General features: G+C 43.8%; 1 protein-coding gene across 4 annotated transcripts in view; it reads right to left on the reverse strand.

The window, feature by feature from the left end:
• Positions 1-22929, reverse strand: part of SULF2 (sulfatase 2) — a 333591-nt gene that overhangs the window by 147325 nt on the left and 163337 nt on the right. The window contains exon 3 of one of the 4 annotated variants that reach the window (XM_066622861.1): positions 15594-15716. The exons of 2 other annotated variants lie outside the window; for them this stretch is intronic. The gene's annotated coding sequence lies outside the window, so the exon portion shown is untranslated. Of the gene's footprint in view, positions 1-13306; positions 13373-15593; positions 15717-22929 lie in introns of those variants that run through there. One more of the 4 variants, XM_066622866.1, reaches the window with a different exon arrangement.

A 22929-nucleotide genomic window follows, 5' to 3' on the forward strand; every position in this document is an offset into this window, starting at 1 on the left:
TACCACCACAAAGAAAGTGATGTTCTGTGCTTTGGTCCCTCTGTAGATTTAATGTAGCATGTATGCTGAACTCTGACCAATGTCCCCTCAAAATGCATTGGTCGGTAGATAGTTCTTTTTCACCCATGCTTCACAAAATAAAAAGTGATCCAATGACAATCTGAATGTATCTCCTTGTACCTCAGCGATTTTTATTTACTTACTATAAATTTGTTTCATGTTTGACAGAAGTTGATAATTACTCCAGTATCCTGACTTCACTGGCATTTTGGGCCTTCCAAATAATTAGCTTAGTTTCAAGGCATTATAAACATTGCATAATTACCCATTTGGGTGATTTATATCTTGCTTGGTTTTATTAATGTGAAGCGTGCTGCAGACTCCAACTGGTCCTCTGTTATTCAGCACCATCACAGAGTTATTAGATGCTTTAATTTCTATCCTCATTTGAAGAGGTGGTAGAGTCCTGTCATTTGCTCCACACTCAAAAGCTTCTATTTGTCATTTCAGACAGAACCAATCATCATTAGAGGCAGCAACTACATTCAGCAAAAACAGACTGAGACAGATTAGGTCTTTTTAAAACATAATTTTGCAGATCTCCAGCTTTTATTGCACAACCATGCTGTCCATTCTGCTTTAAGACAGCTTTTTAATTTTCAGTTCTATTTCACTGCATAAGACTCATACAGAATAGGGTGAGACCTTATAAAATCAATGACAATTTTACCAGTGAGATCAGTTTTACCAGTCAGTTCAGTGGCAGCATGGTCAGTGGATGTAGCACAGAAAAATAAATAGACTTGAGGAACAGAATCTTCAAGGGAATGCAGGTAGCTTTTAAATACAAAAGTTCACAAGCAGAAAGTTCCCTCCTATATATCTTTTCAGGGATCAGCTCCTCTCCAAACTTCTCTGAAGGAACTAGGCAAGCTTTAAGTACTAGTGATCAGGTGATAGTGAAAGGCATCACACTCTTTTTAATGTGTCTAGATGAGCCCCTCTTTTAGACTCCATGTTCCTCAACCCTAGTCAGGCTAGCACTAGCAGCTTCAGCATGTGTCCTGCCCTTCTTTCTCTTCCCAATCATGTCATAATGTTGGGCACTTGAGAGTAGACATACAGAGCAGTTGCATGCCTACCATAGACCTGCCTGGACCTGCACAGACCTGCAAATGCCCCAGGCACCTCTCTGAGGCTCACAGAGGTTTCCCCGTCGTGAGAGGAGGTTGTGCGAGGATCCGTGAGCCTCTGGTGACTTCTGCCTGGGGGGGCGGCGATAGCCCATGGGGGGTTGCCATTGCGGAACATTGCCCCGGGTGCAGGGCTGCAGAGGTCCGCGACTGATACAGAGTCCTCCCTACACTAACATGTGATTTTTCCCCTTTGTTCTCAGGCTGTACCATTAACTGTCAGTGGAGGGGCCAATAGTTAGTGGGGGTGAGTACCTGCTTTACTATAAGCTCCCATGCTCAGTCTCCAGCAGAGACATGCCATGACTTCTTGTGCCAGTGAGGTTCATGACATCACAGTGCCCCATGAACTGGAAGTGATGTCACCTCCAGATGTGACCCCTCCGATTGCGTCATGAGGTGTTCTGAAGGCCAGAAAGGCTGCAAGCAGAAGTTCTTCTAATGACCCAAGAAGTACCTTTCTAAGGCCTTCTGAGTGCCTCAGAATGTCTCTGGACACAACGTGTTGCGTCCTTTTTGGGGGGAGTGTGGCCAGGGTCAGCTGAGGCTTTGCCTTACCTGCCTCTAATGACCACATGTCCCTGGTATCCAGCCCCTTCAGATTAAAGGAGCTCAGGGATTAGAGCCAGAGAACACCTCTGCCTCACACTGGGCTAAACAGACCAATCATCTGATTAAATATAGGACAGTTTAATGTGTCAACTTGTTTTCAGTTCTCTTGCCTGAAAAACAGAAAACAAGTACATTCCCAGAACCCATATGTGGTATCATCTCTCTCCCATCCTTCAAATCCCTCCTCAAAATCCAGATTTGCTGAGGAGTCTTTGGTACCACTCCTTAGTTCCAACATCATATTGTATATATTGTATTGGCAACCTTCAGTCTCGAAAGACTATGGTATCGCGCTCTGAAAGCGGCTAGTGTGGCTGAAAAGGCCAATCCGGGAGTGACAATCCCTTCCACACTGGAGCAAGTGCAGTCTGTCCCTGGTCTGTCTCCCTGGCTATGGGCCTTCCTTCTTTGCCTCTTTGCCTCAGACTGCTGGCAAAGTGTCTCTTCAAACTGGGAAGGGCCATGCTGCACAGCCTGCCTCCAAGCGGGCCGCTCAGAGGCCAGGGTTTCCCAGTTGTTGAGGTCCACTCCTAAGGCCTTCAGATCCCTCTTGCAGATGTCCTTGTATCGCAGCTGTGGTCTACCTGTAGGGCGCTTTCCTTGCACGAGTTCTCCATAGAGGAGATCCTTTGGGATCCAGCCAACATCCATTCTCGCGACATGACAGAGCCAACGCAGGCATATCTGTTTCAGCAGTGCATACATGCTAGGGATTCCAGCACGTTCCAGGACTGTGTTAGTTCCAGGACTTAGTTCCAACATCATATTGTAATTAAGCCTAAATAAAAGCAATCCATTTTCTTCCCTGTCAAGGTCTCCCTCCATCTCCTCCCTCTGTGATATCCCTTTGTGAAAATGTTTAGACTACAAGCCCTTGGGACCTGCTTTTTTATTCTTTGTAAAGCACCAGCAGCAGCCTGTGCCCTTGCACCACCTGAATCCCTCCCCACAATTTTGCCACTCCTGCATTTGCTCATGTGCGTGTATGCATCTCATAGATGAGGCTAGGTGAGGGGTGAGCAAATGCAACCCCTGCAGAAAGGGAGGGGGAAGAGAGGCATGTATCATGAACCCAGCATGCATCCTTCCTAGTAGCTGAAAACAGAATCCACACAAATCAGGGAGGCTGTGCGCCTCACTCCTGATAAGTAAAGGGGAGGGGGTGGACCCCAAACTGCCTGTGTCTGTCCATTTGGCAACTGCCTTTGTCTGTCTGTTCATAGGCAACATTTTCAGAGGTGTTCACACTGGATGGGCTGGGGTTCATACATTCACTGTCCCTGTAACTTTGCTGCTCCATGTGTCAGTAAAGTCTGATCCTGTAAAGCACCATACACAAGGATGATCTATATAAATAAACAGGCAAACATTCTTCCTTAGAAGTCTGTTGGGGGAATGAATGGAATTCTATTGCTAAACATGTTTTTCCTTCCTAATACCAGCAGGCTTGTGTGAAATGGAATTCTTCAACAGTAAGAGGCTAGATATTCCACTCACATCAGGGAGGCAGCCTAGGCATTGTGCCAGGATATTGGAAGTTCCTTTCTTATTGCTGAGGAGTCTTGATAATTTAGTCATCATGGCTGGAGCAAGTCACATCCGGACTTGACTTAGGGTGCAATCCTAACCCCTTATGTCAGTGCTTCCCAGCACTGATGTAAGGGCAATGCAGCTCTGAGGTAGGGGAACAAACATTTCCTTACTTTGAGGAGGCCTCCGTGAGCGACACCCAACTGCAGGATGTCGCATACATCCCATTGGTACCGCTATGCCAGTGCTGGAAAGAACTAACATAAGGGGTGTGGACTGCACCCTTAATCTTTCATCTTGATCTGTTGGCCCAAATAGTAGAAACAATCACAGATGCATATTTAGAATGCATAGCTGAAGCTTCTGCTCATTTGGCTTCCAGAGGAAAGAGCAGAGCTCAAGTGTAAAAGCTTCACTCACTGTGTAATTTATCATACCAGAAAGTTGCATACACAGAACTGATGGATTATTACATCATTACGTTTGCAGTGATGAAATATTGTTTCATAATGTATTCTATTTGTTTCATAAGATACTGACAAAGCATTGAATAACAAAGGCTATATTCTTTAATTGGCAAGAAACACAATGATGAATAAGAAGAAATTGGAGCTGTGACTGCTAAATATTCTAGACTCACAGTGTGACACTGTCACACCTGGACTCACATACATATACAAAGATCACACATGGCTTGGTTCACTTGCTTGAAACATTCTGGACTACCTGCTCTTAAGGTAACCTCCTGCAGCAGATTTGGCTTACATTTACTGCACACAGCAGTATAAGTGTACTAATCTATGGGAGGCTGTTGTGCATGGAAGATCCTACCTTAAAGCACAGATAACTGGAAGGTATATCTTCATTCCTTCAAGATCTACATTGCAAGTGTTTCTGTTTTAGAGTATCTTATGTTTGCATGACACACAACACTCTCTCTCCCCACACAGAGTGACTGAGAGTGACTGAATGGGGGGAAGATGTGGAAAGCCCTGCAGAAGCCTCTGCAGCTCCCCAAGCCACTGATGAACTAAAAATAGCTATCAGAAACCACTTCCAGTTTCACGATAAAAAACCAGAAGTGGTTTACAATTGCGATTTTTAGTTCATCGGAGGCTTGGGGAGCCTTGCAGAGGCTTCCGCGGGGCTCTTTGCATCCCCCTCCACTGAGGCCAGACTCACCCCTTTGAGTAGATGAGTAGAAAACCCCCCTTTCATCCCTGGCAGCAGCACGATCCTGGGCATCATGTTGCTACCATCCCTCCATTCCCACAAAGATTTACTGTTGTCATAGGAGCATAAGAACATAAGAACAGCCACACTGGATCAGGCCATAGGTCCATCTTGTCCAGCTTCCTGTATCTCACAGCGGCCCACCAAATGCCCCAGGGAGCACACCAGATAACAAGAGACCTGCATCCTGGTGCCCTCCCTTGCATCTGACATAGCCCATTTCTAAAATCAGGAGGTTCCACATACACATCATGGCTTGTAACCCATAATGGATTTTTCCTCCAGAAAGGAAAAATTGTCCCAAAGTAACAACTTCTAGTTTCACTGTTAGGAACTGGGCAATCTCCCTGTGGGTTCAGGGATTTCTGTATTAGCAGAAACATCCCTGGTGGGCAGCAAAATGCCAACTTAGCATCATTTCTGACAAGCGTCTGCATATAATTGGGTGAAGGGAGAAGAGCTTTACAAAGTTCTTTGCCACCCCATTTGCTATGCTGCAAAGCAGTGGTTCCCAAACTGTGGGTCCAGGATCCACCAGTGTGCGGTGACCCAATTTTTGGTGGGTTGCGAAAAATGACAAGGCAGATCAGGCTATGTGCATCACAGGTTAAACAACCTGCTGCTTTGGAGGTGGGAGTTCTGCTGCCCAATCATAGCCTCAGAGGCTTGAGTGGCTGGTAGATGAAAAAAATTTTTAGGTGGGTCCCAATGCTAAAACGTTTGGGAACCAGCGCAGTAAAGGCAATGTTCAAAATAAAAACAGAAAGAAAAAAAATCAGTACACAAGATTTAAGATGTTATCAAGAGTAACATTTTCTATATCATAATTTGTAACAGAAAGCTATGCCCAATATTCCATGTTCTCTTCTCATCTGCACCTCCATGATTTTTAGTTTTCCCTTCTGCTCTGCCAGGAACACAAAGAAAGATGAACACAACATTAAATGAAACCTTGCTAACACCTTGAGTAGGAATTCAAAGTAACAGCATTAAAACTCAGAACACTTTGCTATGAAGTTAGAAATGTATTACAATGAAAAGTGGGAATGTGCACTTCATTAAATTACTGTGACTCCTGAGCTGTTTCTAAATGGCAATGCAATCAAGAGTGGATTCTAGTTTTACGATTAAAAAAAAAACCCAGAAAAAGGCTTAAAGCAATTTCAATTTTCTGTCTCCACCCCCCAATCCCTTCATATTTTCAAGAAAGTTCTCTCATGCCTAACTCTGTAAGTCTTGTTTTTACACAGAGTTTGGTACACTCTTGATAGATGAGCTCTTACACTGATGAGCTCTTGCACTGACCAAGCCCTACTGACACCTTTGGAGCTGTTCACCAAGTGTTGCACTCTTTGTGTATTTTATTTGTTCCTCCTCATTAAAAAAAAACAAAAAACAAGTTAAGATGTTCAGTAAGTGTTGCACTGTTTGTGTATTCATTCCTCTTCAGAAATAAATACATAAGTACATACATTCAGGCTGCGCATATGACATTGTAATTTAAAGGTACAATTTTAATGATGCAAGGGTGGGGAGATGATGCATCACCACGCCCACTGCCCAAGATTTTGCCCCACCCACTGCATGGGAGAAGGTTCATCATGGGGGTGATGTGCTGGCAACCCTAGTGATGCCACTGACGGCAACTATAAAGATTAAAGATTTATAGGTAAATTTAAAGATAAAAAGATTTATATCCTGCCTTTTTTTGCAACAGAAAAACGCAAGGTAACTAACATAAACACAAGATACAAATGATCTAATAGTCAGTGGAAAGCAGCTCACTCTCTCTTTTAAAGAAAGACCCCTCTCTTTAATGCAGAGTTGTTGGCTGCTGGAGTTGTGGGGGATCAGATAGCAATTGCGTCAATCTGGTCAACAGATGCGCCCAAGTTGTTTCTTAAAGAAGCAGTTTGGTCTTCTAGGCAGATCATATGCTTTGAATTAATCCAGGATTTTTAACCCTTATGGCTGTGGACTGGCTATTTTAAAGCCCACCATGTCCTCCCACTATGAGTTTATGATCCACAGAACTCCCAACGGGAAGTTCATTAGAACTGCTCTGATGATTCCAATTGAGCTGAACAAAGGTAAATTAAGAGCCTGAGTTTCCTGGAGTTACTGGAGCTATTAAAATTGACTGGGGGGCGGGGGCGGGGGGGGAACCACCAAAGATATTCTGGTGAAGCTCTTATGGTGTAAACTTAGCAATGCTAAATAACATCAGCAGTGTGACCACTAATGTTGTATATTTGTGCATACGAGTGTTTATGTGTTGGCCATCTACCCACATTTTCCATTCCTAAGTCTCATAAATGTCTCTGTCACTGGAGAAGTCCATCTGTCTCTGGTTTTACACTCAACCACACACGTACACTCCCCCCAAGTTGTGAAATCATACAGAAAGCTGTATAAATTCCATTTACATAGGGCCACAGCAGAGCTCATGAAATGCTGGGTTATGTTTAATAGTATAATAAAAGTTAAGATAAGAATAACCAGGCTCGGTAGCTTTTACAACTTGAAATGTATTGCTTTTTAAAAATGGTCTCCTGGGTCACTCTGCTACATCTGTGTTTGTAAGAAGGTGGCTCCTTCTGCAATTTACTCTTTGAAGTATTTCACGCTCACCCTCGCACATTATCATAAAGCCTAAGGATTATGGCTTCGACGGCTATTCCTAAGGGCATAATATTGGCTACATAGGAGATTGATGGTGGGTAGCTACAATGGAGCATAACATCTCCTTCTCTGAGATAGCAGAGATATTAGCAATCTTCTTGCTGGTCCTCTGCTTTAAAAATAAATAAAATATGACTTGAATAGCTGTATGAAAGAAAGTTGGTATTTTACAGAGAAGGAGATGTGGCCCACAAGTGGCATATGACAGCAATGGGCACAATCCATTACCTGAAGGGAGAGAGAACCACCTCAAGCCTCTTTACTCCTGGGAAGATCACAAACTGACCTCTGGCAGGCTCATGAGCACTGAAGGTCCAAGCAGAGGATACACCTATTGGGTGATAGGGGCCTCTGTGCTTGATTTTTTTTTTTTTTAAACTGTAAATTGTACATTCAGGGTGGGTCCGGATAAGGCAGGGCCTCTGAGAGGAATATTATCAGGGGGTACAAAGCTTCTTTTGGGCCCCTTTGCAAAGGGGGAGGGGTGAAACAGTGGGGGAGGTTGTTGACGGGTGAGCAGAATGGGGGCAGGGAAGGGCGAAACAGGGTGGGGGGAGAGTAGAGACAGCTGGAAAAGTCTCTGGAGCCCATGTCTACCAACCCATGTGGCACCAGTAGGGTTCCCAGCATCTCCAGTCATGGTAGTGTCCCCAGCATCCCGTGCAGGCAACAAGTCTGAGTAGACAGGAAAACATAAGATCTCAGGAAATTTCTGGGTCCCCTCCTTTGGCTCCTGGGTCCCACTTTTGACCCTGGGCCTGGGTACAAATTACCCCCTTTACCCCTCTCTCCTAGGCCCTGAGATCAGGACCTGGGGAGGGGAGGAATCCACTTGGATTATTCCTGCAGATGAAATTTGCCCCATGAAAAAGGGTACCACTTGTGCCAGTGTAGGCTGCTTCCTGGGGCAAACAACAGCTGGAAAGTCCCTGACCTGGGTGGTGCAAAGATATGTATCAGGGCCCCTTACATGCTACTTAGATTAGAAAAGCATGTAGGTTCCAATCATGCAGTTGGTATACAGTCTGATTTGGCCTCAAGACTTTCTAGAGACACAACCCAAGCTTCCAGGGCCAAACTAAACTAGTCACTGCTGAGCCTCATTTCCATCTCACAGTCTTTTAGGGCCCAAACCTATTCTTCCACCCCCCAATGATGCAGCCAGGTGAAAAACAAGTGCACTGTGGGGGGGGGGGTAGCAGACTGGGAGGGTTTGTAGTGGAAAGGGTCCCCTTACCCCTCCATAAGCCTCCTGCTCTGCAATGGGTCTCCTTGGGCCTGTACCAACTATGTAGCTGGTGCAACTCTAAGGAGAAAAAAGGAACGGGGAGGCTGCTAAAAGAGGGAATAGGATCCAGTGTGTGCCACTGCTATGGGATCAACCTCTCCTGCCCCATATCTTCTTCCACCCAGTTTTGCCCCCTCCCCCCTCCTTGCAGGTAGGTCAGTACTACCTGCTCTAGTGGGCTTCGTGGGAAGGGCAACAGCCGCAGAGCTCCACTGCCTTATGCAGCAGTGTGCCCAAAATGGCCTCCCAAAATGGCCTCCAGTGCCACCAACATCCTATCTCCCTTCCTGGACTTGATCCTGAGATGCGGGTCTATGCAGATCTGTGCCTGCTGTTTAGTTAGTGCAGGTCTGAGTAGACCTTTCTGCACTGTGGAGTTTAGAAAAACTTTCTGCTGCTGCAGCAATGCACGGGTAGGCAGGGAGCCTGAATGTGCCTGCACAGGAGAATGATGGTGACCACACCTGAGCAAAAGACTGACTCTAGTCCTTGGAATCACTCAGCAGTTCACCACTTGCAAGTCCCAGCCATTTGCTTGCAAAGCTAATTGCTGAGCCTCTCTCATTAGCGGATGTCTGCAAGTCAGCGGCAAGGCTCCAAGTGGACCACAAGCATCATGGCAACCATGGCTGGGACTTGTATTCAAGCTTCCCCACCATGTGCCGTGGACTGGATAAAATCCTCTGGAGGGCCAGATGTGGCCCCCAGGCCAGAGTTTGGAAACCCTTCCTCTACTATGAACCTTGTAGACATTTTAATTATTATTTTCTGCATTATTTTAGAGTGTATAAACATTTTTGTCCCATTGTTGGACTGTCACATTATTGTGAGTACAGGATGAACCTAGTTATCAGTGGAACTTTTATCCATGGATCTGGCACAGTGTGGGTCTCCTGGCGACACACTGGGCCAGATTTGACCCTAGCTGAATCCTCTGGAAGTGAGGCAATCTGTATTCCCCTCATCTCTGGAGGGTCTTCTGAGGCCCGTGGAGATTGCACATGGCCTCTGAGGGCCTAAGAAGGCTTTCAAAGGTTCCTGGGAGGTCTCTGGTCGCTTCTGGCTTTTGGAAAAACTGGAAGTGACATTTAAGGCCTAAAAAGGTCTTCAGAGGGCCGGGGGGGGGGGGGGTTCAGAAAACTCTCCAGAGGCAACAGGACCACAGCTTCAGAGGATTTAAGGGGTGCATAACCACAGATTTAGTTATCCACAGTTTTGGCATCCATGGGGGTCCCTGAAGATGACAAGGCACCACCTGTATAATACATGTATAGAACGTTTTCCAGCATAAGTGTAAAGAGCCATTATTTCTCTTCCCTCCCTCATATTTACAAGGCCGAGATTTCCACAAACTAACTGTGATCTCGTGTGTATGCATCATGAACTCCTGACTTTCGAACAGCTTAATACATCTGTTTTGATACATTTTTAAAAGCCCGTCCAACACCTTTGACATCTGCAGCTTTATTAATATTTCCCTTTATCTCCTTCAGCTTAATTGTACGCATGGGAATGTTCTTAGCAGGAGATAAAAGGTCATGTGTGTTATTAAGTTAACTTCAGTTTGGGGAAAGCCAGATGAAGCAAGAACAGAATGGCTCATTCCAAGACCTGACTCATGCCTGAGACATTTTGAAGCATTTGTTGATAAATTGATGTAAATCAATTTTCTTACTGAGTCACATGCAGCACCTGACTGAAGACTCCTGATAATCAGTTAAAAATAGGAAAGTTATTAATGGGAAAGGACAAAGTTGATGAAAACTGAGATTAAGGCTGCAATTTAAATTCCATTAACAAATTGGGATTTACTTCTGAGTAGACAGGCTTAGGATTGCACTGTAAGTTCTCCTACCTACCCTTCCCCCTGTCCAACATCTACCAGTCTAAAGCATTCCTACCTCATTGGACTGCTTCCTGATCCCTTAACCCAGGATTGGGAAGAAATGTGCTAGGTTTTGGTGGACATTCTGGGAAATGAAAAACTAACTGCTAGAACAAAAATGCCAACTAACACTGATTGTGTAATCTTAATTCACAGCAATACTGACTACAATTTCAAACCCCTGCTCAGCCATGAAGCTTCTTGGCAGCCCAATCCTATGGAGGTCCAAGCAAAAGTAAGTCCCATTATGTTCAATGGGCTTACTTGCACAAAAGTGCACATAGGATTGTAGCATGGGTTGCCTTGGGCCAGTCACTCTGTCTCTCTCAGCCTTACTTACCTCACAGGGCAGCTGTGAGAACAAAAGGAGGGAAGGAATCATGTACATTGCCCTGAGCTCCTTGGAGGGAAGGCAGTATAAACATGTGAAAAATAAAAATTTGCGGCCACCAACTAATAATGGCCTCCATAACTTAATCAACTGAAGCTTAAGCTGACTAATTTTCAATTAAAGGCAAATGCAACATGCAACTCTTCCCTGTTCAACTTCAGTGGTTCTCAAATTTTTTGCACCAGGACCCACTTTTTAGAATGACAGTCTGTCAGGACCTACTGAAGTGACATCAAGGTTGGAAGTGACATCATCAAGTAGGAACATTTTTAACATCCCCTTTACAACAAAATCAAATCAATCAATCAAGTAAATTAAACATTTACAATAAAGTGTAAAGATTTATTTAAAACAAAGAAGAGCCCTCCTAGTCCTCCCAGTTGCCGATCTGTTTTTGACAAAAAAAATCCTCAAACTTCCCAAAGGCTGCAATCCTATCCACACTTACTCAGAGGTAAGCCCCATTGACTATCATTGTTAAAAGCATATACATAATAGGTAGCCTGTTAAAAGTACAGGTCTGTAACCTGTACTTTCCCCAAATGAAGTAACCTACCATGGTAGCATCAAGTCTAACGTATTAAAAATACACATTGCAATCAATGGGGACTCACCTGGAATTGGCTCGCAACCCACCTTGTGGGTCCCGGCCCACAGAAACACTGAACTACATGCAACACTTCCTTGTTCAACTTGCCTTTCAGATAACTTCCAGGAAACCTCAAGTCACAATTTGGATACATTTACAAGCATTCACAAGATTCACCCAACATTAATAGAGGCCTAGCATGTGAAAATCTACTAAAAATCTGGCAACAGTCCACAAAAAATTATAAAACTTTTATCATTATTGAATGAATATATTGATACAGACCTAGTACTGATATCTTGAGGCATAAATATAAGGCTTCCAGGTTGGTAGGAGACTCTAAACATGATCCACGAAGCAGAACTCAAATGAACCACCAGAGATGTAGGTACAACCCACCCAAATCCAACCATCTTAACATCAGGGGAAATGGCAACAGCTGGAGGAACCTTACTGGACCACCTTGCAAGGTGTACCTTGGGAATCCGGTGTGCCTACTTCTAACTTACTCTACCCATTAAAAAAAATCTTGTTATCAGTCAAATGCAGCATTCCTCAAACTGTAGGTTGGCACCCACTTGGTGGGTCGAGACCAGATTTCTGGTGGGTCCCAATCCAATGGAAACAAGGATAATGGAAAGATCAGATGACTAATTACCTCAAGGCCTGAGGTTATTCAAAAATCAAATAGCTGTTAACTGCCCTGCAAAGAGCTGAGCTCCTGCAGTTTGCAAGCTTGTGCAAATACAGGGAGATAAAAGTTTGAGCATCTTTTTCCTGGTATGTTTTTTTTCTCCCAAGTCCATCAATGACAGGTAGTGGGGACAGGTAGGCTAGGTCACATAATTAAGCCCCTCAAGCCTTGAGAAATGGATGAAGTTTTTGCAAATAAATAAATACATAAACAAAATACTACTTGTAATATAAATTTACTTGTAAATAAATAAATATATTTTCTCTTTCTATATCACCTTTTTTTAAAAAAAGTCTCATAAAGCTAGGTGGGTTCTGATAAAGTTTCATTTTAAAAAGCGGGTTCTAGTGTGAAAAAGTTTGAGAACCACTGAGTCAAAGCATCTTGTTCCTTGCCTACAGAACAGGGGAACTATCATTCCCCACAAATAGTTCCATTAGATCAGTGGTTCCCAAACTGTAAGCCATGGCTCCCTAGGGAGCCGCAGAAACCAGCCAGGGGAGTCATGAAAAACCTGCCGCCCAATACAATATATAGGACTGTAGCCCTAATGGGGAGTCGCAGCATGGGTCATTAGGTCTAAGGAGCCATCAGTCTAAAATGTTTGGGAACAACTGCATTAGATAATAATGGTCCATTCTTAAAATAAAACAGGTTCAAGAAACCAAAGGCGAAGACTTTTGCAGTGTATCTCAAAGGTTAACAAATGCAGGCTATTTCAAACTAATGTTGCCAGCATTTGGTTTTAAACAGGGCCCCTTCAGAGCAAAGGTCTGAATGCATTTATCATACTCAAGCTGTACAAAAGGGCACTGAAGATAAATTGTAAATAAACAAACTACAGTTATGGTTTCAAAAGCAAATCCAAATCTAGTTGCTTATATAAGGGGGAAATTTTTTCTAATCAGGGACATGTAAGTTTTACAGTTTTAAATACTTTGGGAACAAAATGTTTAGATACTTTTCCACCAAAAAGGAAGATGATCCTATTCTGCTGATTTATGTTGACAGCAAAAATATGTCTTAATGTACCATATCTAGCTTGTAGGGATCACTTCCTATTTTGATTTAAGGTTGCTTCATGTTTGTATTATGCCTGCTCCTTTATCATAGCAGGAAACAAGAGATTGTTTAGAAAATAGGATATTAAAATGCAGTGGTTTGGTATGTGGAATAATCTGGATTTATACTGCTCTGTCTAACACTGACCTTGTTCAGGCAGCAGGCTCATGGTTCAATCAGATATTGTAATGGGATGCTTTATGACTTTCCAACAGGTCCAATTCAGGTTTTGGAGGTAAGGCTTGAGCAAAGGTTCTCTGTGCCTGCCTTCCAAGACTTATGAGGGTTCTGAGGGAACAATGGGGCTCCAACAGTATCTCCTCTAGATGCTTCAACATCTTCTGGTACAGGGGTCTCTGGGAGAAAGCTCCTATTTATGAATGGAATGAGAGAAAAAGACACAACTATATAATCAGCCAGGAAATAATTCATACCATTGCCATGGAGGCCACAGGCATAGGATTCAGTAGCTATTGAAGAATGTTCACCTTTGATGTTGGTTGTGCTTTCTTGTTACACACCAGCATCTAGACTCAATACGGTAAGGCTCCGCTGTAGAGCATATACATTGCATTCAGAAAGTTCTAGAGATTTAGAGCCCAAACCTATGCATGTCTACTTAGAAGTACATCCATTATAGTCAAGGGGGAGGGACTTACTCCCAGGTAAGTGTGGATAGGATTGCAGCCTCAGTTCCTGGCATCTCCATTTAAAAGGAAAAGTGGTAGCAGAACTGGAAGGAGCTCTGTCTGATACACTAAAGAGCTGCTGCCAGTCACAGTAGATGCTGCTGGATTAGATGCTGCTAGTCACGGTCTAGCTCAGGGGTTCTCAAACTCCCAACCCTGCTGCAACCCACCTCCTTCTCTAGCATTGGGTCTCACTGGCCTCAGAATGCCTCTGGAAGGCACTTTCACAAACACAGAAGTAAACTGGAAGTAACTTTCCAGTTGCTTCAGGAGGCCTGCAGAAGCCCTCCAACTGCATCCAGAGGGCTCCAATTTGGATCCACTGGACAAGTGGATTGCAACCAAGTATTTGAGAAACCCTGGTCTAGCTCATTAGTAACAAAGTCTATTCTTGCCTGCGAGTCATTGCTGCATTCTTAGAGATCAACAGTGCAATTCAATGCATGTATAGTCTGCAATCTTCTGCATGCCTAAAGTATGCAGTCCTATACGTATCTCCTTGAAAGTCAGTCTCATTGAACGCAATGGGATTTACTTCTAAGTAGACATGCATAGCATCATGTTGTAAGACTGCAGTCCTATACACACACACACCTCTTCCTAAGAGTCAGTCCCCATTGAATTTAATGGGGCTTATGCCTGACTAGTCATGTGCTCTCCTCATCCCACAATTCTGATAATTTACCAATAGCCCTCAGTCTATGGATGTCCTTCTTTAAGGAACAGGTATGGAGTCATCTTCATGAGTTCACAGACATCTAACAAAACTGACTAGCAACAAATTCAAGACAGACAAAATTTTTTTCCCACAAAACACATTATTAATTTATGGAATTCACTGCCACAAAATATGATGAAAACAAGTAGCTTTTTGATGACCAACGTAGGATTAGAAAAATTTGTAGATGAATCATAGCTAACAATCATGATGGCCATACAGCAACTTCAGAGACAGTATGCCACCTTCATGCCTTGGGAGGAGGGGGGATTTCCAGGGGGACAACAGGATGTTGGACTTGATAGGACTTTGGTCTGATCCTGCAGTGTTCTTCCTGTGTTCAGACTAGTTAGGAAAAAGTGCCAAGTGGTGGTGCAGCCAGCGGAAATGCTGCCTGGGGCGGTGACATCACTTCTACATTCAGAGGAGGGGAGCAGTGGCTTTGCCATGTGGCTGCCACCCTCCATTCCTTCTCCAGCAGCTTCCAGACAACTTTCAGCAACTTTCAGCTGAGCTGCTGCAGGCCCCTGAGCACACTGCAGTGCTTGGAGATTTGCAGCAATTCAGCAGAAGCTGAGAGTTAGTTGGGACACTACTGCTCAGCAGAACCCCCCTTCAAGTGGCACCCAGGGCATATGCCCTACCTGCCATGCCTTAAATATGCCAATGGTACCAAGTCAGAGACTGCCAACATCCTGAGCGACCCCTATTCTACTGTACTTCACACAGTGAAGATCCAACATGGGAAATGGGTGATTACAAGTGTTTCAGTAGTGTTATACTTTTCTCATGAAAGAAAGAAATAAAATACCCAATAACAAACTCTGTTCAAGTAGCTCATGAAGTCTCCTTTCATGCGTACACCAGGCACAGGAATAAAGGGTCACACTGGACTCCCTTCCATTCCAAGCCAACTGAACTCTCATTATAACTTCCTAGCAACCTTTTCAAATAAATGTGGAAACTGCCTTCAAAATGCAGCCCGTGACACCCAGAAAAGGAGGAGAATATCTTCTAAAACATGCACCTTGCTTCCAAGTCGTTCCAACACTGGTCATTTTAAGGAGCTGCTGTAGATTTCTTGATGCTGCTTCTCAAGCAACTGATGGATACCAAGTCTATATCATATCCTCTCTTCTGAATGTATAACCTGTAGAGAGAGATTTACCATTTTTAAGTTAGAAAGTCCTCTGCACTGAGAAGAGGTTAAATGAGGAAAAGGTAGGCGGCATCCTGAAAGGACATACAATGATTCTGGGCCCAGTCCTATCCAATTTTCCAGTGCTGATGAAGCTGTGCCAATGGGGTATGCATTGCATACTGCGGTGGGGAGCAGTCACAGAGACCTAAACAAGGGAAGGGAGAGAACAATCCCTTATGTTGGGGCTGCACTGCGGCTGCATCAGTGCTGAAATGTTGGATGGGATTGGACCCTCAGTCTTTACCCCAGTTCAAACAACTAAACATTGAGACCATCCTTGGTTACAGCATAACTGAGAGCTGCCAGCAACCCTGCCACGGCTACACTTGTTAAGCCCACTGCAAACCTTCTTCCTTAGGGGTTCTGAGGTTCCAGGAATTCAGATTGTGTGGATGTTCTCTCCCCATGGAGACCACCTGTTTCAACATGGTTTGTTTAATTGAATTCTACATGAAATTACACATCAGATGATATATAACACGATGGTGTTATTCAAAAATATAAAGATTTAAAAATTGGGCCAGTAGTGGTGTCACTCCCCCATGCGTGTCATCTAGTGTGGCCCACACCTCCCTAGTGAAGCCTCTGGTATGCAGCAATGGGGTGTTGTTTGCCAGTGTGTTCTCACTTATTCTGTAAACATGAAAAGCATCCATAGTTAGTGTCTGAGAAGGCTTTTCACTGCTCTGCTTTCCTGCACCACCAGAATTGCTTTTGGGACATTTGGTATGCAAGCACATCTCTAGTGATGCTCTACTTACCTGGAATAACCCTGCTGATGTGTTGTTAGAACTGCATGGCAGTTTCCAAGATCTGCTGACTGCAGTCATGGAGAAGGATGAAGATACAGTCAGTGAATCTGGTTTTTTTAAGATAAGGATGAAACAGATTCCTGCACTGTAACTTCTCAGTGAAAAACGCAGATGTTCAAGTAGTACCTTAATACTGAACTGAAATTCCTTAAGCCATATTTGCATAAGTATGAATTGATGGTACACTGCATTTCATTTTTAAATTTCATTTATTTTATGCTACAGGTTTTTTAAAAAATAGCAATACAAATGATTGATAATCTTATAACTGAGGTAAACCATCTTGTACCTATTTGATTGTACACGAATCAAATAGACACTTCGTGTGTACTGAGATGCAATCAATTTAAATCATTTGTGCAATAGGCGTATGCAATCACCCTGTTGCTATCTGCTCCCATGTAGGAGTAGTGACCCATCTTGCATCATGCCTAAGTATCAGGTCCCCCTTTGTGTCACATTTTGGGGTTCACCAAGGTGCCATACTTGGAGAGGAAGGCTGATAACATGATTTTCTGAACTATACATACTGGTAAGGGGAAGAAAAATCTGAGATACATTCAAGGGCCCTTGAGACTTCCTCTGATCTCCTCAGGCTCATAGCCCTTCACAGTGAGTTCCCTTGTCTGTCCCACTGTAGAACAACCCTTAGGCTCAGTGGACTGGTTTCTCAAATCACTGGAATCCTCAAGCAGAGGGTTAGGCAGCATGATGCAGGGACAACAGGCTTCCTACTGATGGCTTTGCATATACTGTATGTATTAGAACACAAGGATTAATTGAGCAATGAGCTTGCAGTAAATTTCTTGTAAAGATCCTAACTTTTGGCATAATTCTATCTAAGAGTTGCGCCAGTGGAGCTGCAACCGCAACACAGTCTCAAAGTATTTATGGCACTTTTCCGATGGGAAGGAAGGAGACTGGCAGCTTCTCCTCCCTCTCAACCCCACTCTCAATTTCCCACTCCACTTTTTGGAAAGGTAGAAAGGGGGAACACAAACAAGGACAAGGGAGGAATTGAGATTCAGTATGCTAGAGCAACCGTTCTGCTTCATCCTTGTTCTGTTCCCTAGACCTGCCCTCTGTCTTTTCAGCAGTGGGAAGTCTAGAGATGGAAAAGAAGAGAAGCTTCCATCCCAGAGGAAACAGAAGCCAAAGGAACCTCAATCTAGCCTGAGATAGTGGTGGGGGAAAGAGTTACACACACCCCCAATGGTCCTGACTGAGCTCCCCACAGCTCCTATTTAAACTACATCTTTACATAATGTGTAGTTTGGCCCTAAAGACTTTCCACCTGTCAGGAATCATACGTTCCCCTCACCAAAACGTTGTCTAATAAGGAACACTCAGTCAGAAACCTAACAATCTACCCAACTACAGTAAGCAACCAAAAGGGGGGTGGGTTTAACTTCCTCAAAGTTTAACTTGCATTTTGCATCCTATACATTAAAATTTCATTGCCCCAAGAAAGTGCAGGCGTAGAGATTTTAAAGAACTGGTTGCCAATGGTTGCAAAATCTGCTTGTAACTTTAACCACCTCTTCTCTTTATAAAACAACACTTAAGGACTACAAAAGTACAAAATATTTCTTTGCAGGATAATTGCATAAGTAATTACTGAAGCACCAATTCCTATTGTTATTTAGCAGCCATTATTTCCTTTAACATTTTTCAACTATTCTCACAAGGGGCCAAAAAATAATTAAAAAAATTAAAAAGCTACACCATTTATTTCAAGCTAAGTAGCACCTGTGGAGGAAAGAATGGGAGACTGAATATTTTTAGAACATAACAGATTGCATGTGCTAAGGCTATAATTAGTATTTTATTCTAAGCACCATAGAACAAAATCAAAAATAAAGAGTGACTACAGCCAAAAATCTGTTCATCTGAACATCTGCTATTTCAAGGAAACTTTACACAATTGCCAGGCAGGTGTAAAGAAATAAAATAAGCCATGCTATAATCAATATTATTACTGCTTTTGTTCATCATTACTGTAGTGGTTCAATGTGTACAAAGCACTGTGCGATTCTTATTTAATCAAATTTCATAATCGTTATAGCCTGTGAAGTATACTCCTATTTTACATATGGGGAACTAAGGCAATATCCCTTTTTGCGCTAAAAGCCAAGGTTTACAAAACGGCAGAATGTTCCTATAACTGGTTTGTCATCAGCTGGAAGTCTCAGACTACACAGATGTTTCTCATGTTCTCAATGTGTCCTGGTCAAAGGCTAACATTCTGTCTGCTAAGCCACACATGCACCAAACTTTTAGTACACACTGGATTTTATAAATTAATGGTAAAAAGGCAAATTTTAAAAGGTGAATTTAAAATACTGGAACTCCTTTGAAGTCATTACCTTTGCAAATCTCATTTCTTATGTTTCAGAGAAAATAAAAATGAGTAATAAGCACATCGATGGAACTCCAGTATAGTTCAGGTGTCAAAACCTGTGCATTTCTTACCCTTAGCTGCACTGTTCCCCCTAAGATGTGTAGCCATGTGGGTGCACACTTTCTTCATGGTGCTCTGAAGCTCAGGGATGATATCAACCCTGAGCACTCCAGAACCGCCCCCAAATAGCACAGATAGGGCTCTGTGTAGTCCCTCTAATTTTTACAAGGAACAGTGCTTAGTAGCTTTAAATCATTCTGTTGCCCTTTCAATTATGGCCTAATCCTATGCTGGGTTTATGGTGGTGGATCTCATGATCCAGCACCATAAGTGTAAATGGCCAGAGGCTGCATGTGGGTGACAGTGGCCTGCAGAACCTCCACTGTCCCCTGATGTCACTGGTAAGTTGGTAGCAGAGATGGTTTGAAGAATGAGATGGGGAGTGGGCCAGGAAGGGGAGACAGTACAATGGCAGTAGCTGAACATGCTAAGATCATATGCCCCCTTCCCAGCCATCCCCAGGAGTCTCCTCAGACTTATGCCAGCAAAAGAGTTGACATCATCTCCAAGGAGATCCACTGGAGACCAGGCAACCCATGTAGAGAGAAGTAAAAATTTTTAAAATTACCTTTCCTGGGCTTAGTGCCCCGCCCCATTATATGCAGAATATGCTCCGTCAGTGGCACTGTGCACACTGGGCTGGCAGAGGAGAGGACTGGGCCCTCAGTGATGCCAAATGCTACACTATTCACACACGTTCAATAAAAGCAGAGATTGTGATTGTGATGTCATATGCACAAGTAAATACAATTCTACTCTGCATTAATGTGCGGTAAATACCACCCCAAAGTTGCATACTTACTCACAGTAACTACTGCTGATTAGAATCCCTACTTTGCATATAAGCATGCATTTAAAACACCCATTATTTTATACCATGAGTACAACTGGGCAGTTAAAAGGGTAATGAATTTTCATTAAGTGAGCTTAGGTTATGTGCTCCAACTCAAGAATCAGAACTACTAGTTCTTTTAGAAAGATTAGAAAATAGAAACGTAATCCTTGTGGTACTGGTTTTAGCAACAATATTGATACAAAACCACAGTCTGAGGCTGCAATCCTACAAAGTCAGGGGAATTGAATTTGGCTTGCTTGTTCAGCCATGAGATTGGTTATAACAGAAAACCAAAGACTTGGTTTTACACGGGGTTTTCTCTCATGCACACAACCAACACTCTCAAACTAGGTATCCTCCCAGTCAAGGTGAGGCCGAGTCTGCAGGGGTGTTTACAAGAAGAATACTGGGACAGTGGACTGGGATAAAAAGTAAAAGCACCAGCCCAAAGTTCAGAATCATAAGAAACAAGGGTGGTCATACAGAGTTCAGGACCCTGGAGAGGTCTCTCAGGAAGAAGACAACTTGTTCCAACAATGACTTTGTCATAATGATGCTTTTCAACCAGCAGTACTGCATAGGATGATAGGTGGTACTTAACTATGTAACTTGTTCTACATCTGTGGTCTCCAAACTAGTCCACAGCACATGCCAGGATTAGCCTTCTGGGCAGTGCTGGCTGCAGGTAAGTAGACAACCCACCTCCTTTCCCCAGCAGCAGTGTGATCCTGGGGATTGCGTTGTTGTGGGGGCAAGAGGGAAGGCAGCAACTTTAGGCACAATTCAGAGGTACCCTTGGGCTGGTGCAAGTCCTTTGCGCCAGCCCAGGAGGGTCACAAACATGCCATAAGGCACATTTGCGCCTCCTTGGGAGTCGGCAAGGCCGGCGTGCAGAGGTATGCTGGCCTGCAGAAGCTGACACAAGCCTCTGTGCCATCGGAGGCACCGACCCTTGTGTCAGCCCAGCTGGGCCGACGCAAGGCTCTGGGGTGGGCGGGGAGGAGGTGGGAGGAAGGCATTCCGGGATGGGGGGTAGGTGGGCGGTGGGTGGCCCTGGGGGTAGGCGGGCGGGGAGCAGGAGACAGAGCTGGGACCTGGCAGCTATGTCGGATCCCAACTACCATTCCCGGGAAGTTTGGAGCAGCTTCAAGCCGCTCTGCTCTCCTCGGACCAGGAGGTGGCGCGAGTCTGCGGAGACCAATAGGGGCCCGGGTGCCTTACCTGGAGGTAAAGGGGAAATTTTCCCCTTACCTCTGGCTGAGTCACTTTGGGCCCCTATCCCATGCTGGATGCAGAGCAAGCCTCTTGGCTTGCCTGTTCCAGTGCAGGATAGGATTGCGCCCTTGTAGTGCTCCCAACTCCCTTGTAGGAGTTTGGGAAGCACTGCTCTAAGGCAGGGCTCTCCAGGCATTGTCCTATTGTCCGGCACCCTACCTTTCCCCTCCCCCACATGAATAGTGCTTACCACTCCACAGTGGAGTCGTCCTTCCCTGCCACCAAACTCCCCCAAACTGATATTTTGCCCACTGCTTCTAGGTTCTGTTGTCCCAGCAGCCACTGTGCTTGGATTTCTGGATTTTCCTTGTGTCTGACTACCCACTCCCCTGGCACTGTCAGTTGCAAAGGAATGACCAGACTTAAAAATTCTTCCATTGGCCTGGAGCCTGGTATGCTATTACCTCTTATTGAATATGACTGTCTGTGATGATGGAATAAGGACCTTTGCTGGTAAGAGTACTTGCCCTTCAGCGGTACCAGGCTCGGTCTTGAGTCTGGGTGTCTATTATTGGGGGGGGGGGTGTCCTGGGTTGAGGGTTTTGCTAGACGTGAATTCAGTGTAAGTGCCCCTATCTGGTGCCTCTGCCATCTGTGTTTGTCATCTCAAATTCAAGTTCTGTTCATAGAACATTTCCCTAGAATAACAACATATTTTAGAAGCTTCTCACACTGCATTATGGCAGATACTGATGGCAGTATCTACAGTATGTAGATACGTACATACAGTACAGTATGGCAGATACAGGGACTGAAATAAAATAGAAGCTTACCACAAGAAGGAAAAAAAAGCTTTAGAAACTAAACTGACCATTTGCAAGGGGGAAAAAAAGCTGCTATAAAAAGTGAGTCACAGCTTTTCCTGTGAACCTCTCTATAAACAAATGTCACCCTGCCCTGCACTGTCAGACAGAAATATAGCATCTGCAAGCCCATTTGGAATTTTCTAAAGAAATATGCCCTTGCAAGCTCAATCAACAAGCTAAAGTATATATGCATGATTGTCTATGAAACTCTATCCTGCCAAAAAGAATCCCCCCCCCCAAAATCAGCCACAGAAGACACAAAGCCATTAAGTAAGATTGGTTATTCCTAAAACAAACAAACAACAGAGACAAGCATAAAAGGTGGGGATCAGAGAGGGTGTGGGAGAACTGGTTTAGCAAAAGAACAGGTCAAGTTTTAAATAACCATCCTTTATTCATAAAGCCAACTTAAGGAAAAGAAGATCTGAACTGTGAATAGCACTGAGTAAGTTCCAGCATTTTTCATTAAGGACTATGCCCAATGCTGCATATTTATCAGGTTCTCTGAGGATTTATATAGCCAGGTACCTGCCAGTCATTTTACAGATAACATAATCATTTTTTTTATATTCATGCTAGTGCCGGGAAACAGTCTACACTCTGGATTTTTTTTAAAGCAACATTGGGGAGTCTTAACATGGTAATCACTTTTCCAGATTCTGATAAAACAAGAAGTGTGTCCCCTATCTATCCACCCAGGTTTCAGGTGTATGTTGTTCCCCCCTTTGTTATCTAGCAAATTCTTTCTTAAGATTAAGAATTTTTTCTTTGGAGAGAGAGCTGTTTCAGAGAGAAAAAGTATTAGCAAGAAATTTTGGCAACACAATGAAGGGAGCACTTTAACATGCCCCTCCCCCACTTTAGCTGAAGTCTGGATTCTGAATTCTTTTGATACTTTCTGTATAGCACAATCTATCAGAAATAAGCCCTCTTGAGTTCAATGGAACTTACTCCCAGGTGAGTGTGTAATCCT

The sequence above is a fragment of the Tiliqua scincoides genome, chromosome 4 (genome assembly GCF_035046505.1).
Source record: "Tiliqua scincoides isolate rTilSci1 chromosome 4, rTilSci1.hap2, whole genome shotgun sequence".
NCBI classification, from domain to species: Eukaryota; Metazoa; Chordata; class Lepidosauria; order Squamata; family Scincidae; genus Tiliqua; species Tiliqua scincoides.